This window comes from Protopterus annectens, chromosome 12.part0 (assembly GCF_019279795.1).
Source record: "Protopterus annectens isolate FY-2018-M chromosome 12.part0, PAN1.0, whole genome shotgun sequence".
In the NCBI taxonomy this organism is placed as follows: domain Eukaryota; kingdom Metazoa; phylum Chordata; order Ceratodontiformes; family Protopteridae; genus Protopterus; species Protopterus annectens.
In genome coordinates this window covers 358,570,494-358,583,156 of record NC_056746.1, presented here as the reverse complement: position 1 = coordinate 358,583,156, position 12,663 = coordinate 358,570,494, and positions in this window count along the sequence as shown.

Genomic DNA, 12,663 nt, shown 5'->3' with positions numbered 1-12,663 from the left:
CAGCGGTTAATGCTGTAGCCTCACAGCAAGAGGTTCGATTCTTGGCCGGGGTGCCTTCTGTGCGGAGTTTGCATGTTCTCCCTGGGTTAGCGTGGGTTTCCTCTGGGTACTCCGGTTTCCTCCCACATTCTAATGACATGCATCTGGAGCATTTCTCCCCGAGCCTCCGCTGAAAACAGGATCTGTGGAACCTAGTCGGACTTTCCCGGTCAACAAATGTTAAATGTTAAACTTCCTTTTTATATACTTTGAATGCTAATCTGTTATTTTCTTTGTAAACAGTTAAATCCGAAAAATGAATCTCCCTATTATCATATTGGTGAGTAAATTTTAGATATGAAGAAACGTCATTGGTATAATTTATAAAATCCTCCAGCTCTTCTGCTGTTCCCTTCCATACCAAAAAAAATCGTCAATAAAGCAAACCATCTTAATAATATGCTTCTTAAATCTGCTTTCAAGTACAGTGACTATTTCCCATCCATGCATAAAAACATTAGCGTAGCTCGGGACCAGTGCTGCACCCATAGCCATGCCATTTGTTTGTACATATATTCCTTCATAAAAGGACAGGAAATTGTAAATTAAGACAATATCTGTCATCTCTATTAGTAACCCAATACTGTTGGATAAATACATCTTGGTTAGGAAGAACTCTATCCTGACTGGGTCTATCCCTTCATCGTTTGGGATCATGGTATATAGGGATTTTATGGCTAGTGTCACCAATAGGTCTGTTTCAGTAACTACAATTTACTCTTCTTTAGAAAGTCAAAGCTGTCTTTAATATAAGTCAAATTTGTTGGAATTACTTTTTGCAGGTGTTTATCTACAAACACTGAAAGACCTTCAGTTTTACTGTTAGCACTTGCCACTATGGATCTCAGTGGGGGGGTTGTTCAAATCTTTGTGGCTCTTTGGTATCCCAAAGATCCGACTTATCTTGGGGTTAACATTCAACAGACCTTTTCTGGTTCTTTCATCTATTCTTCCTGTACAGAACCATTCTTCTATGCATGAATCAATAAACGTATATCCCCTTTTCACTTCTTTCATTGTAATCGTTTTGTAATATTTGTCATCTGACAGTAATTCAGCCATTTTTCTTTCATAATCTACCCTGTCAAGTGCAACCAAAGATCCCCTTTGTCAGCTTTCAAGAATAGTAGATCATCCCTTTTTTATTAGCTTATCAAAACACTCTCTTTCACTTCTTGACAAATTTAAATATTTAAATTCAGCTTTGCTGTCTAAAATTTCAATAATTTCTACTTCACAAATATTCAGAAACATTTCTAACTCTTTGTGCAGTGGTGGGTTGAAACAACTAGTTTCATAAAATTGTAGCTTACCATCATGCTTTTCAAACATTACATCAAAGTTTAAAAGTCTGACATAATCTCTCAATTCATTAATAGCTTCTAATTTATTAGCTCTTTGAGCAGGAGCAAAGTTCCATCCTTTACATAGAACACAGAACTCTTCATCAGAAAAACTATAGTTAGACAAGTTTACAATTTTAAAATTCACAGCACCTATGTCTTCCACAATTGTTTCTTTTTTCTCCAGTTTTTTTCTCTGTATAAAATCCCTATATAGCATGATCCCAAATGATGAAGGGATGGAAACAGTCAGGATAGTGTTGTTACGAGCCAAGATGTATTCATCCAACACTATTGGGTTATCAACACTATTGGGTTACTAATGAAGATGATAGATATTGTCTTAAGTTACAATTTCCTGTCCTTTTATGAAGAGATATATGTACAAACAAATGGCATGGCTATGGGTGCAGCACTGGTCCCGAGCAATGCTAATGTTTTTATGCATGGATGGGAAATAGCCAATGTACTTGAAAGCAGATTTAAGAAGGATATTATTAAGATGGTTCACTTTATTGATGATTTTTTTGGTATGGAAGGGAACAGCAGAAGAGCTGGAGGATTTTATAAATTATATCAATGATGTTTGTTCATATCTAAAATTTACTCACCAAAATGATAATAGGGAGATTAATTTTTTGGATTTAACTGTTTACAAAGAAAATAACAGATTAGCATCCAAAGTATATAAAAAGGAAGTTCAGAATAATATGTATCTGCATTATTCTAGTATGCACCCGAAAAAAATTAAGATGAATGTAGTGAAGGGACAACTAAAGAAGATTAGTAACCTAACTAAAATAAAGTGATTTTTTGGCAGAAGCCAGTCAGTTTTGTATAAAAAAATGGAAAAAAGGGATATCCTGAAGAAGAAGTTAGAAAAACATTACAAGATCAGGTAAATGAGATGGACAGAAATGTGACAATGAATGCTAATAGGAGAGGTCCTTACAATTATGGAACAGCCATGGCAGTGCAGAATAGTGTTGATTCAAAGGCAATCAAGAATGTCATAAGTAAAAACTGGGGACTATTTAGAGCCAATAGTGATTTAATTAATAAAATAGGTGTGGAACCCAGGTTTGGTCAAAAGAGAGCAAAAGGTTATAAGAATTTTTTCAAGCAAAATTGAATAAACCCAAATTAATGGAACATAAGCATTGGATGATAAAATGTTTTAATTGTAATATATGCAATGTTTTGTATACGAAGTCCTGCGAGTTAGAAGTGGGGAACAGCAGAGTCAGAATACCAGGGGTTTTAGTTGTAAATCAAGGAATGTAGTTTATCTAATAGTATGTTTAGAGTGTAAATCCTTCTATGTGGGTACAACTACCCGAGAATTGTATAGAAGGATTTATGAACATAATTATGCTATTCAAACAAGAGATGAGAAGAATGCTATGAGCAAACATTATAAACTCAAGAAATGTAAAATAGATTATAAGTTCTTGGTTTTAGAAACCCTGTCAAGTACTGTGAATATAATAAATACTGACGAAGAACTGGGCTGGCTGGAATATTGTTGGCAAGTAAGACTTAATGCTTGCTTTTCACCAGGTCTAAATAACAGGGGAGGAATTTACCATGTATCTAAAGAGGAAAGTGTTGAAACATTAATGGTTGTTGTTTTATTAATTATTTTAATCTGTGATTGGTGGTGCTGCAGTAGCGTTGTTGCCTCACAGTAAGACGCTATCTGGTTCGATTCTCAGCTAGAGCGTCTTCTGCATGGAGACATGCGTGAATGGGCATACCTTCGTTGAAGGTTGTGCATCAGGGCTGGTAACTCGGCATGTAAATGTCAACACCAATCATTAGCAGACTGGAGTTCCACTGTGGCAACCCCTAACTGGGAAAAGCCGAAAGACACAACAACAATCTGTGATTTTTCAGCAAAATATTAATGGTAGTTGATTGATTAGTCATTTTGAATCTGTGATTTTTCAGCATAACCTGATGTATGATGTCATGTTTAGTAAATCATTTGATGGATTATTTCATTTTAAAATGTTGAAAGGTTATGTGTTCCTCAGTCTGAAGACGTCTCTGAGTTTGAATCAGAAGAGATGAAAACACTTACTTGAGGTTGTGTTTAAATAAAAGTGTTGATTTCCAGCAGATACTACGATCTTAATTTTTATTTTTGAACTAGTTGTTTGCCATTTGCTGCTTTGGAGAGAGACAATGAAATTACCTCACCTGCTTTCAATATAATTAGGCCTAACAGGACAAATAAGTGGGCAGGTGGAATAGCCATCATCTGCAAGAATTTCATAAACATAACAGCATATGCACAGGAGATACTACAGTTTAATAATACAAAACTACTTGTATCACATCTCAAAATCAATAATAGGAAAATGCTTTATTTAGCAGGTATATCTATCCCAACAGGTAAAAACATTACCACTGTGGAAAGTAGCCTAGACTGGATATCCCACCACATACAACATGAAGCAATAATACTAGGAGATCTAAATATAGATGGCAGCTAATCTATAGCAACACTCCATCTGATTCCATAAACCTGTATGGCTTTACACAGTTAATTACATCAGTTATGAGAGACCACAAAAAGTACTGGTAGACAATTAACCTTTGACTGGATTCTTACTAATAGAGCCAACAAAATTAGGATAGCCTTCCAAACAGCATAAGTAGCCATCAACCTACTTAAGCTCACAGAAGTTACAATATCCAAGATAAACATATAATTTACAACCAAGTTCATAATTAAAAAAACTTTGACAGACATACTTTCATCAAATCCTTCAGAGAATATAACTGGAAAATATTCAAATCTATGCCCTTATACTCTGCTGTCTCACACTTCAATGAGATATTCCTAAAAATTCTCAACAACCTTGTCCCATTACATACTAAAAGGGTTACATCCAATCCTACACCATGACTAACAAAAGAAACTAAGAAATTAATGCTATGGTGTGACAAAGCCTAGAAAGAATGGCTCAAAAATAGAACAAAAATACATTTCAACATTTCAGGCAACTAAGGATAAGGACAAAATACCAAATAAAACATGACAAGCAAACATATTATAACATCCTCCAAAATAAACATCAAAACAACCCAAAACTCTTCTGGGATAAAACATGACATGCAAACATATTATAACATCCTCCAAAATAAACGTCAAAACAAGTCAAAACTCTTCTGGGATAAAACATGACACACAAACATATTATAACATCCTCCAAAATAAACATCAAAACAACCCAAAACTCTTCTGGGATAAAACATGACAAGCAAACATATTATAACATCCTCCAAAATAAACATCAAAACAAGTCAAAACTCTTCTGGGATAAAACATGACACTGAAACATATTATAACATACTCCAAAATAAACATCAACACAACCCAAAACTCTTCTGGGATAAAACATGACACACAAACATATTATAACATCCTCCAAAATAAACATCAAAACAACCCAGAACTCTTGTGGGATAAAACATGACACGAAAACATATTATAACATCCTCCAAAATAAGCATCAAAACAACCCAGAACTGTTGTGGGATAAAACATGACACGCAAACATATTATAACATCCTCCAAAATAAACATCAAAACAACCCAGAACTCTTGTGGGATAAAACATGACACGCAAACATATTATAACATCCTCCAAAATAAGCATCAAAACAACCCAAAACTCTTCTGGGATAAAACATGACACGCAAACATATTATAACATCATCCAAAATAAACATCAAAACAACCCAAAACTCTTCTGGGATAAAACATGACACGCAAACATATTATAACATCATCCAAAATAAACATCAAAACAACCCAAAACTCTTCTGGACAGCCATAAATAAACTGTTAAATCCAACCCAAATTACCACCCCCACCCTACATCCAACAATACTACTGATTCAATTCCCACACAGTTTAAAAAATATTTTATACAGACCATATTGTCCCTCACAAACATTAATACTCCCACTACCTTCTCAGTATCAGCAGCCTTTGTTAAATACTTTTAGCTATTTGACTTCAGCCCAGTGCTTACTTACCTCCACCATAAAAAAGCTCCTACGTAAGCTAAAACCAACATATTAGTCGCTGACCATCTTTCCTCGAGGACTTAAAAATAGCTGCAGATACAATTTCTTTTCTGGTCTCTATACTGATAAATAGATCTATATCTGAAAAGTACATTCCTTCCATCTAACAAAATCCATGATTATCCCTTTACACAAAGGTGGCACGTCTACAGAGTTTCATAACTACAGAGCCATTGCAATCCTCTCTCCCCTACCAAAAATACTTGAAAAAATATATTCATCCTCAGCTTCTACATCACCTAAATTCAAATAATGTGGTCTTGGATATACAGCATGGTTTTAGACCCTACCACAGCACATCTACCACCCTCCTTCACTTCAACAACACTATAAACCAGCATAGGAGGAATGGCAAACTAGTGTTAACTGTGTTCCTAGACTTACGCAAAGCTTTTGACACTGTATCACACCAGTGTTTACAGCTGAACTCTCTTCTATAGGTCTCTCTCAATCCTCCCTTAAATGGTTCCTTAGTTATCTAGTTCGAAGGCAACAAACAGTAAAATGGCAACAGGACTTCTCTTCCTCTCTTCCAGTTACCATAGGTGCCCCACAGGGCTCTACACAAGCATTCCTTTTTTTAATATTTTTTGTAAACAATCTTCTCACTGCCATACACCAAGCAAACATAATACAATGTGCATATGAACTGACTTTAATATGTACAGCCCCCATAATATCTAGACTGCAAGAAATCACTCAAATTTCTTTATCTTCAATTGAAACTTGGCTGAAAAATTCAAACCTCCCCAGTAAAACAAAACTGATGTTCTTCACCCCAAAACATTATCACCATCAAAAACAGTCTTTCTTGGTTACATCTGCAAATAATACTAAAATTGAAGTAGTACCACAGACTAAATTAGCGGGAATTGTAATAGATGACAATCTTAAATTTGATCAACATATCCTTCAAGCAATTGAAAAGACCCACCAGAAACTTGGCTCCCTTTACAGGGAAAAACAGTACCTTACAAACCCAATAAACTCTATACTAAATGTCAAACTAGTGTCCTGTCACAACAAAGTAGCTAAACTTGCTACCAACACTGCACACCGAGCTCACCACTGCCAAGCCTTAAAGCAACTAAACTGGCTAGAGCTTAACAACTACATAACATACTCTCAGCTAGTTATGATATACAAACTGATATATTATGCTGCACAATGCCCTGAGTTAAAAAAATATATATTATTGCCCTACACCTCTATAAGGGACCACTATTCTGGTGATAAATTTCTACTAAATTTCTACTAAGCGCTAGTAAAGCAATTAATTGTTCGGGGAACTCACTATGCTCTTGTTACATCTCAAAACTCTGGAACACCATCCCTACACAAGTAAAACTTATTAACAATCTCCCAAGCTATAAAATCCAACCTAAGCAATACCTTACCCAGTCTTGGTCATGCTCAAGTTCTTCACCAGGTTGAGACCTCTACGGAAGCACAAACCTCTTATTACTTATCACTAACTTTTTGCCCTCCTCTGCTTGAATCATTACACCTCTAACAACTTTTCCTTCTGTACTTAAATCAATATATCCCATTTCACGCACCCTCTTAAATAACACTTCTCATCTTGCTCTGTTTTTAACTGCCCACATCCACCACTCTACCCCTCTCATGCATCCCCTGTATACCTAAATTATAAACCTTCTAGATACACCAATATGGAACAGGCAGCCTAAATTGAACTAACCCTATACTATGCTCTCTCAGTCATATGCTATTACCACTATCATCCTATACACTACTAATATTGCTTCTCTTGCTTAATTTTTATAACCTACTTTATTATATCTCTTGAACTTTTTACATATCTATGCAATACTAAAATCTCCCTTCCTACATAATTTTGTAACTTCATTCATTAAGTATCTTGAACTCCTTGCAAACCTTTCTTTACTGAAATATAAGAGTACTACACTACTTTACAACAGTATTTTCCCTTCTGCAGTATCAATCCATCTACTTCCTGCAAGATTTTATAGCAGGGACACATGTATAGACTTACAATTGATGATGTAAATACTTTACTGTATATGGGTTCATATTACGTTTTTGGAAGATAATGTAATCAAATGCTCAGAACTTCGAAACGGCCGCATAACGAAATTTTTATTGTGGGGGGGCTGTGCCCCCCACACCCCCGCTAAATATATATTCCAACTCTGAGATTGCACTACAGTGAGGAAAGGGCAAATATCCCAATCTTCACTGTATTGCGATCCCAAAATGCAATCTTTGAAATGCGGCCGTTTCGAAGTTCTGAGCGTTCGATTATGTTATCTTTCGATAACATTATAGGAACCCACTGTATATAACTGTCTTGTAATTATATTTGTCTTTTCATGAGTAATGTAACTGTTGTTTTTTTTTCTAAGAGCTGTCTGAAATTCACCTGTTAACATAAATGTACTGTGATAGAGCTTTTCTCCCAAGCCATACGCTAAAAATGAACTCTATCCAGTCATACTTTCCCAGTCAACTAACACAAGGAAATAAATAAATATTATAGCACTGCCCTGTCCTTGTTCTGTCTTGTGAATATGTTTATAAAATTCCATAAAGGCTGATGTAGCCTTTCCTCCTTCTGTAGTAACCAGTTCGGTCTACATCCCTCTCCATCTACCCAGTATTTCTGATACTTTTTCTTCCCATTATTCATAAAGTGACTTTTTCACATTTCCTTTCCTTTCATTTTCCCAAGTAGACCCCTTTTTAATGTCAGTTATTAAATGGGATCTGAATGTTCATTTTGTGCTTTTAAGAATTAATTAGTAATTGTGAATTGACAATCAGGAGAAGAAAAAGTACTCTGGAAAAGAAAAAGTACTCTGCAAGCCATTGAAGTGGTGTAATATTGTAAGTAATTATTTCTTAATTCTCGAGCAAGGCCAGACCACTACAAAACGCAATAACAGTCTTTTTTTTCTGTGTTTTATTTACTAAGAAATGGGTGTGGAAAAGTTTTATTAAGGTAACACACTTGCATCAAGCTTAACAACTGAAGGGGATTCTTACCTGTACTAGGGGTAGTGGTACTTGTTTTCCTCAGTTTGCTGTACATCTGTTTTATTTATTTATTCTTTTGCTCCCCCTCTCCACAGCTTACACCTGCTGTACTCATTGTTCTATGGGTCTGCAAGATCTGCCTTAGCCTCCTGCAGACTCAGCCCAGCCCAAGTCTGGAGCCAGTAAGGAGATCAAGGACATTAGTGCAGCTGCATATTGCTGCTGAGGAGTGGGCCTTATCCCCTCTCTATCCTGCAGTAGCAGCAGCCTTGTGAGCTCTGGAACTGTAGCCTTTGGGTGGTGCATGTGTACTTTCGGACATACACAACTTCCTGACTAGGCTGTATAATATCTACAGAGTGGACCCTTTCAGGCTCTTAACACTGCTAGTGCAAGTGAGCCTAGGCTACTGTCTTCCCCCAGGATGGGTGAGCTGGCAACCCCCAACCAGTCCAGTCAGAACCAGAGTTTTTAGTTAAACACCGTTTAGATCAGTGTGTATCTTGAACCTAGTCAGCCACTGTAGCTAGATAGCACGTGCATATAAGTTACTGAGCACATGCAAGATCAGTGCCATTTTGTGTAGTCAGTCAGTGTTATTGTAAGCTCGAATGGAGATGCACATGTAAGTGCGTTAAAAGTAATGAGTCAGTCAGTAAGCATATGAAGTTTGAAGTCATGTACAAGTTATAGCTCCTGATGTGTGTTTGTATAGTAAAAGACTTAAACCTATTCTGTGCCTCAGTGTCTCATTTGAATACACAAGATATATCCAACATGGTGTCAGAATGGGATCCAAAGTTGAAGCAGCTCACAAACCATGAGACACGCAGTTAGAAGTACAGCAATATCCAGGAGTTAGCTCACAAACAGGTCAGCAGTTATTCAAAAGTACTTAAATTCATTTCAAATGATTTTCAGTCACCAAACATGTGGCATAGCATTCAAAGTGTTCAAAATAATTTCCAAGATATTTGAAATATCTGAAATAGTGACATGATGATTAAAGTGTTTGAAATAATCTCTGAAGTGTTTATAATGTTCAAAAAGGCTAAAATATCTGAATGTTTTTGCAATGTACAACTTTTTCAGAGTAACTAAGATTTTTTAAAGTATCTGAATTGTCCTGAGTGTTCGTAATGTTTGCAGTGTTAAAATAAAGCATTTTTAGAGATATTCTTGTGCATATGAGCAAGATTACAAGTACCAGGTCTATACTTATGTTTAAAAGGAATTTGTTGTAGTGGCAGAAGGATTTCGCAAACCTGAACTGTTGGTGTTTGATAATAATATTGCTGAGAATTGGTGAGTGTTTGAGCAAGAATATATTTTCATACAGGCTGCATTTTGTGATAAAGATGCATGTACAAAAGCATTTATACTTCTCACGTTAGTAGTCTCAGAAGCTATTGAGTGAGAATGTTCATTTGTGTATGCAGAGGAGGGGAAGAACCGCCATATTGTGATACAGGCTGAAATGCCAGAAGACCCTGAGTGCTTAAAATGTAAATTTAGAGAAATGTGTAACCCTCAAATGAATATTACAATGGAAAGCACAAATTTTACATAAGAAATAAAAAGCTTGGTAAAACTGTTACAGCATATATGACTGACTTAAGAAATAAAGGAAAAATGAGTTCAAAATGGCCGCGGTTCTGTGAGCACTGCTATCACCTAGGTCTCGATATACCCTGGATTAAAACAAACCCAGAAGGCAACGCAGAATTAATAATACAGAAATAACTGTAGATATTTACTGCTAATATCATCCAGCAAACAAAAGAGGAAGAAAAAGTGACAGATTCAGCTCAGAAACAGCATGATTAACTAAGATTTTTGAATAACAGCTTAAGCAATGTGCTACTAAGGCCCTGCATCTGACTGCAAGATTGGTAAAACACTATACAGCAAGATGCCAAAAGAGGAAAATAATATGGAGACAACAACAACTAAGACCAAATTCTCAGTACTAGCCTCACCTGAGAAAGACACAACTTCAAAAAGACAAAAGACAACTAAACAAACTGACAACTCTAAAAATACAAATAAATCCAAGACAGACCAGCCAGCTAATTTGGAAGACAAAAAATCTGCCTTATTGCCCATCCAGCAAGCATTAAAAGACTTATCATTACAATTTCAAACCTTTGGTGACTCATTCAGCCAAATAATATCCAGAATGGAAAAATCTGAGTCCAAAATAATAGAAAATAAAATAAAAATAGACTCTATTTCTCAAAAAACTGATGCCCACGACAAAGAAATACAAAACTTACAAGCAAAATTAACAGACCTGGAAGCAAGATCTCGAAGGAACAATATCATCATCAGAGGAATACCTGAAACTGTACTTCATAACAATCTAATACCAACAATCAAGCAAATAATAAATTCCCTCCTAGAGGAATCTGAAGAAATGCATCAAATAACAATAGAGAGAGCCCACAGAGCCCTGAGGGAAATGCAAACATCACTGAAACCAAGACCTGTCTATATTAAAATATTAAACTACCAAGATGTAAATAAAATCATAATGGCAGCAAAGAAAAAAGGCACACTCACCTGGAATAATAATAAAATCTCCTTTGCTCAAGATCTCCCAATACAAATAAGACAAGCAAGACAACTACTATCTCCATACTGCAGGTTCCTAATAGAAAAAAAATCAAATTCCAGATGAAATATCCAAATCAGTTAATCTTTTACATCAAAGAGGTTAAATACATGGTTGCTAACCCCAAAGAGGCAAAAGAGACATTCCTGGCTGTTTTCAAACAAATTCCACCTTCAGAAGTGAAATAAATCCACAAACAAAAGATAAAGGTCCCTTGGATGAAAAAACAACCCCATTCACGAGCACTCTAGCTGGGATCCAACTCTGAAATCTTCCCCTTGCTGTCTAGGCCCTTGGGTCATTGATGTGAGCCATGAGGAACACAGGAAAGGGAAGTACAGCCTGGGTGGGAACCAAAAATTAACTGCTGTTTCCGATGCACGAATATAGGAAGGAAGTTCCCATCTCGGATATTGGCTTGCAAATTCAGTCCCCCTAGACTTTTGATGGCTTCATTAAGAACAGTCAGACAAAATGAATTTCAGCAAGCTCCAAAGGATTTTACTGCCTGAAAAATGAAAATTGATCTGCACCAGCTAAAAGAAGAAAGCTGCACCATAGATGTCAACCAACCTGCAAGCAAAACCTTGAAGAAATAAGGTACTGTTGAACTGAACCATTCACTAAAACAGTACACCCAGTAATGTGTAGGTGAATGAAACTCCAGCCTTAAATAATAGGCAAGAAATAAACTGTCAGAATTATGCTAGCTCATAGATTAATATTGGGGAAAAAAAGGGGAAAAATTGTTAAATGTTTTATGTAAATACTAGAAATGTGTTAAAAGATCCTGGAGAGAAGTAATCTCAGGAAATTAGTAAAATAACCTAACAATCCTGAGATAATGTAAATATAGCCTTAATATGTCAACTATAGCAGAAGGACTGTTTGGCTAAACTGTTTTTCTTTTTTTTTTTTTTTTGTCTCTCTATACTTCCTACTTCTGTTAAATAGGTGCCAAGTATATATTTTATAACCCACACAGATTGATGTGGAAAAACATCACTATAGGCACCAAAGAAGGCCGAAACCTGAATAAGTAAAGGGGAGGAAAAAGAAGTCAAATGAGAGAAAAATGTAAAAATGACAAGATTGATTGTTTAACAATATTACTATGGTACACATATTGCTATAATTTACTGAGGAATGTATATTAATATGCTGTTTTAAAAATACTATTAGAAAGAATTAGTCACAAGACAAAAACAATACATGCTGTACCTTAAATGCAATACCATCACTGTATAAATAATATGTTGGAAGAGGCTAGGGATATTAAGTAGCAGTGTTTGTTGAGGGAACTAGTTTGCTCAGCTTTGTCCACATTGTTTATAGTAACACAGGGGGGATACTATGGAGTAAATCTATATCTAAAAAGAAAACACATTCCAAGATTAGACGTAAAGGTAAACCATATAATGAACCTTCATCCTCCCCCCCTGATTATTCCTGGTTCAGGGATATAGTGGTTAGGCACAGTGTAGGGACAGGGATAAATAGATGCTTTCCTAAACCATCACACAGTAACACATACAAAACTAACAAAAC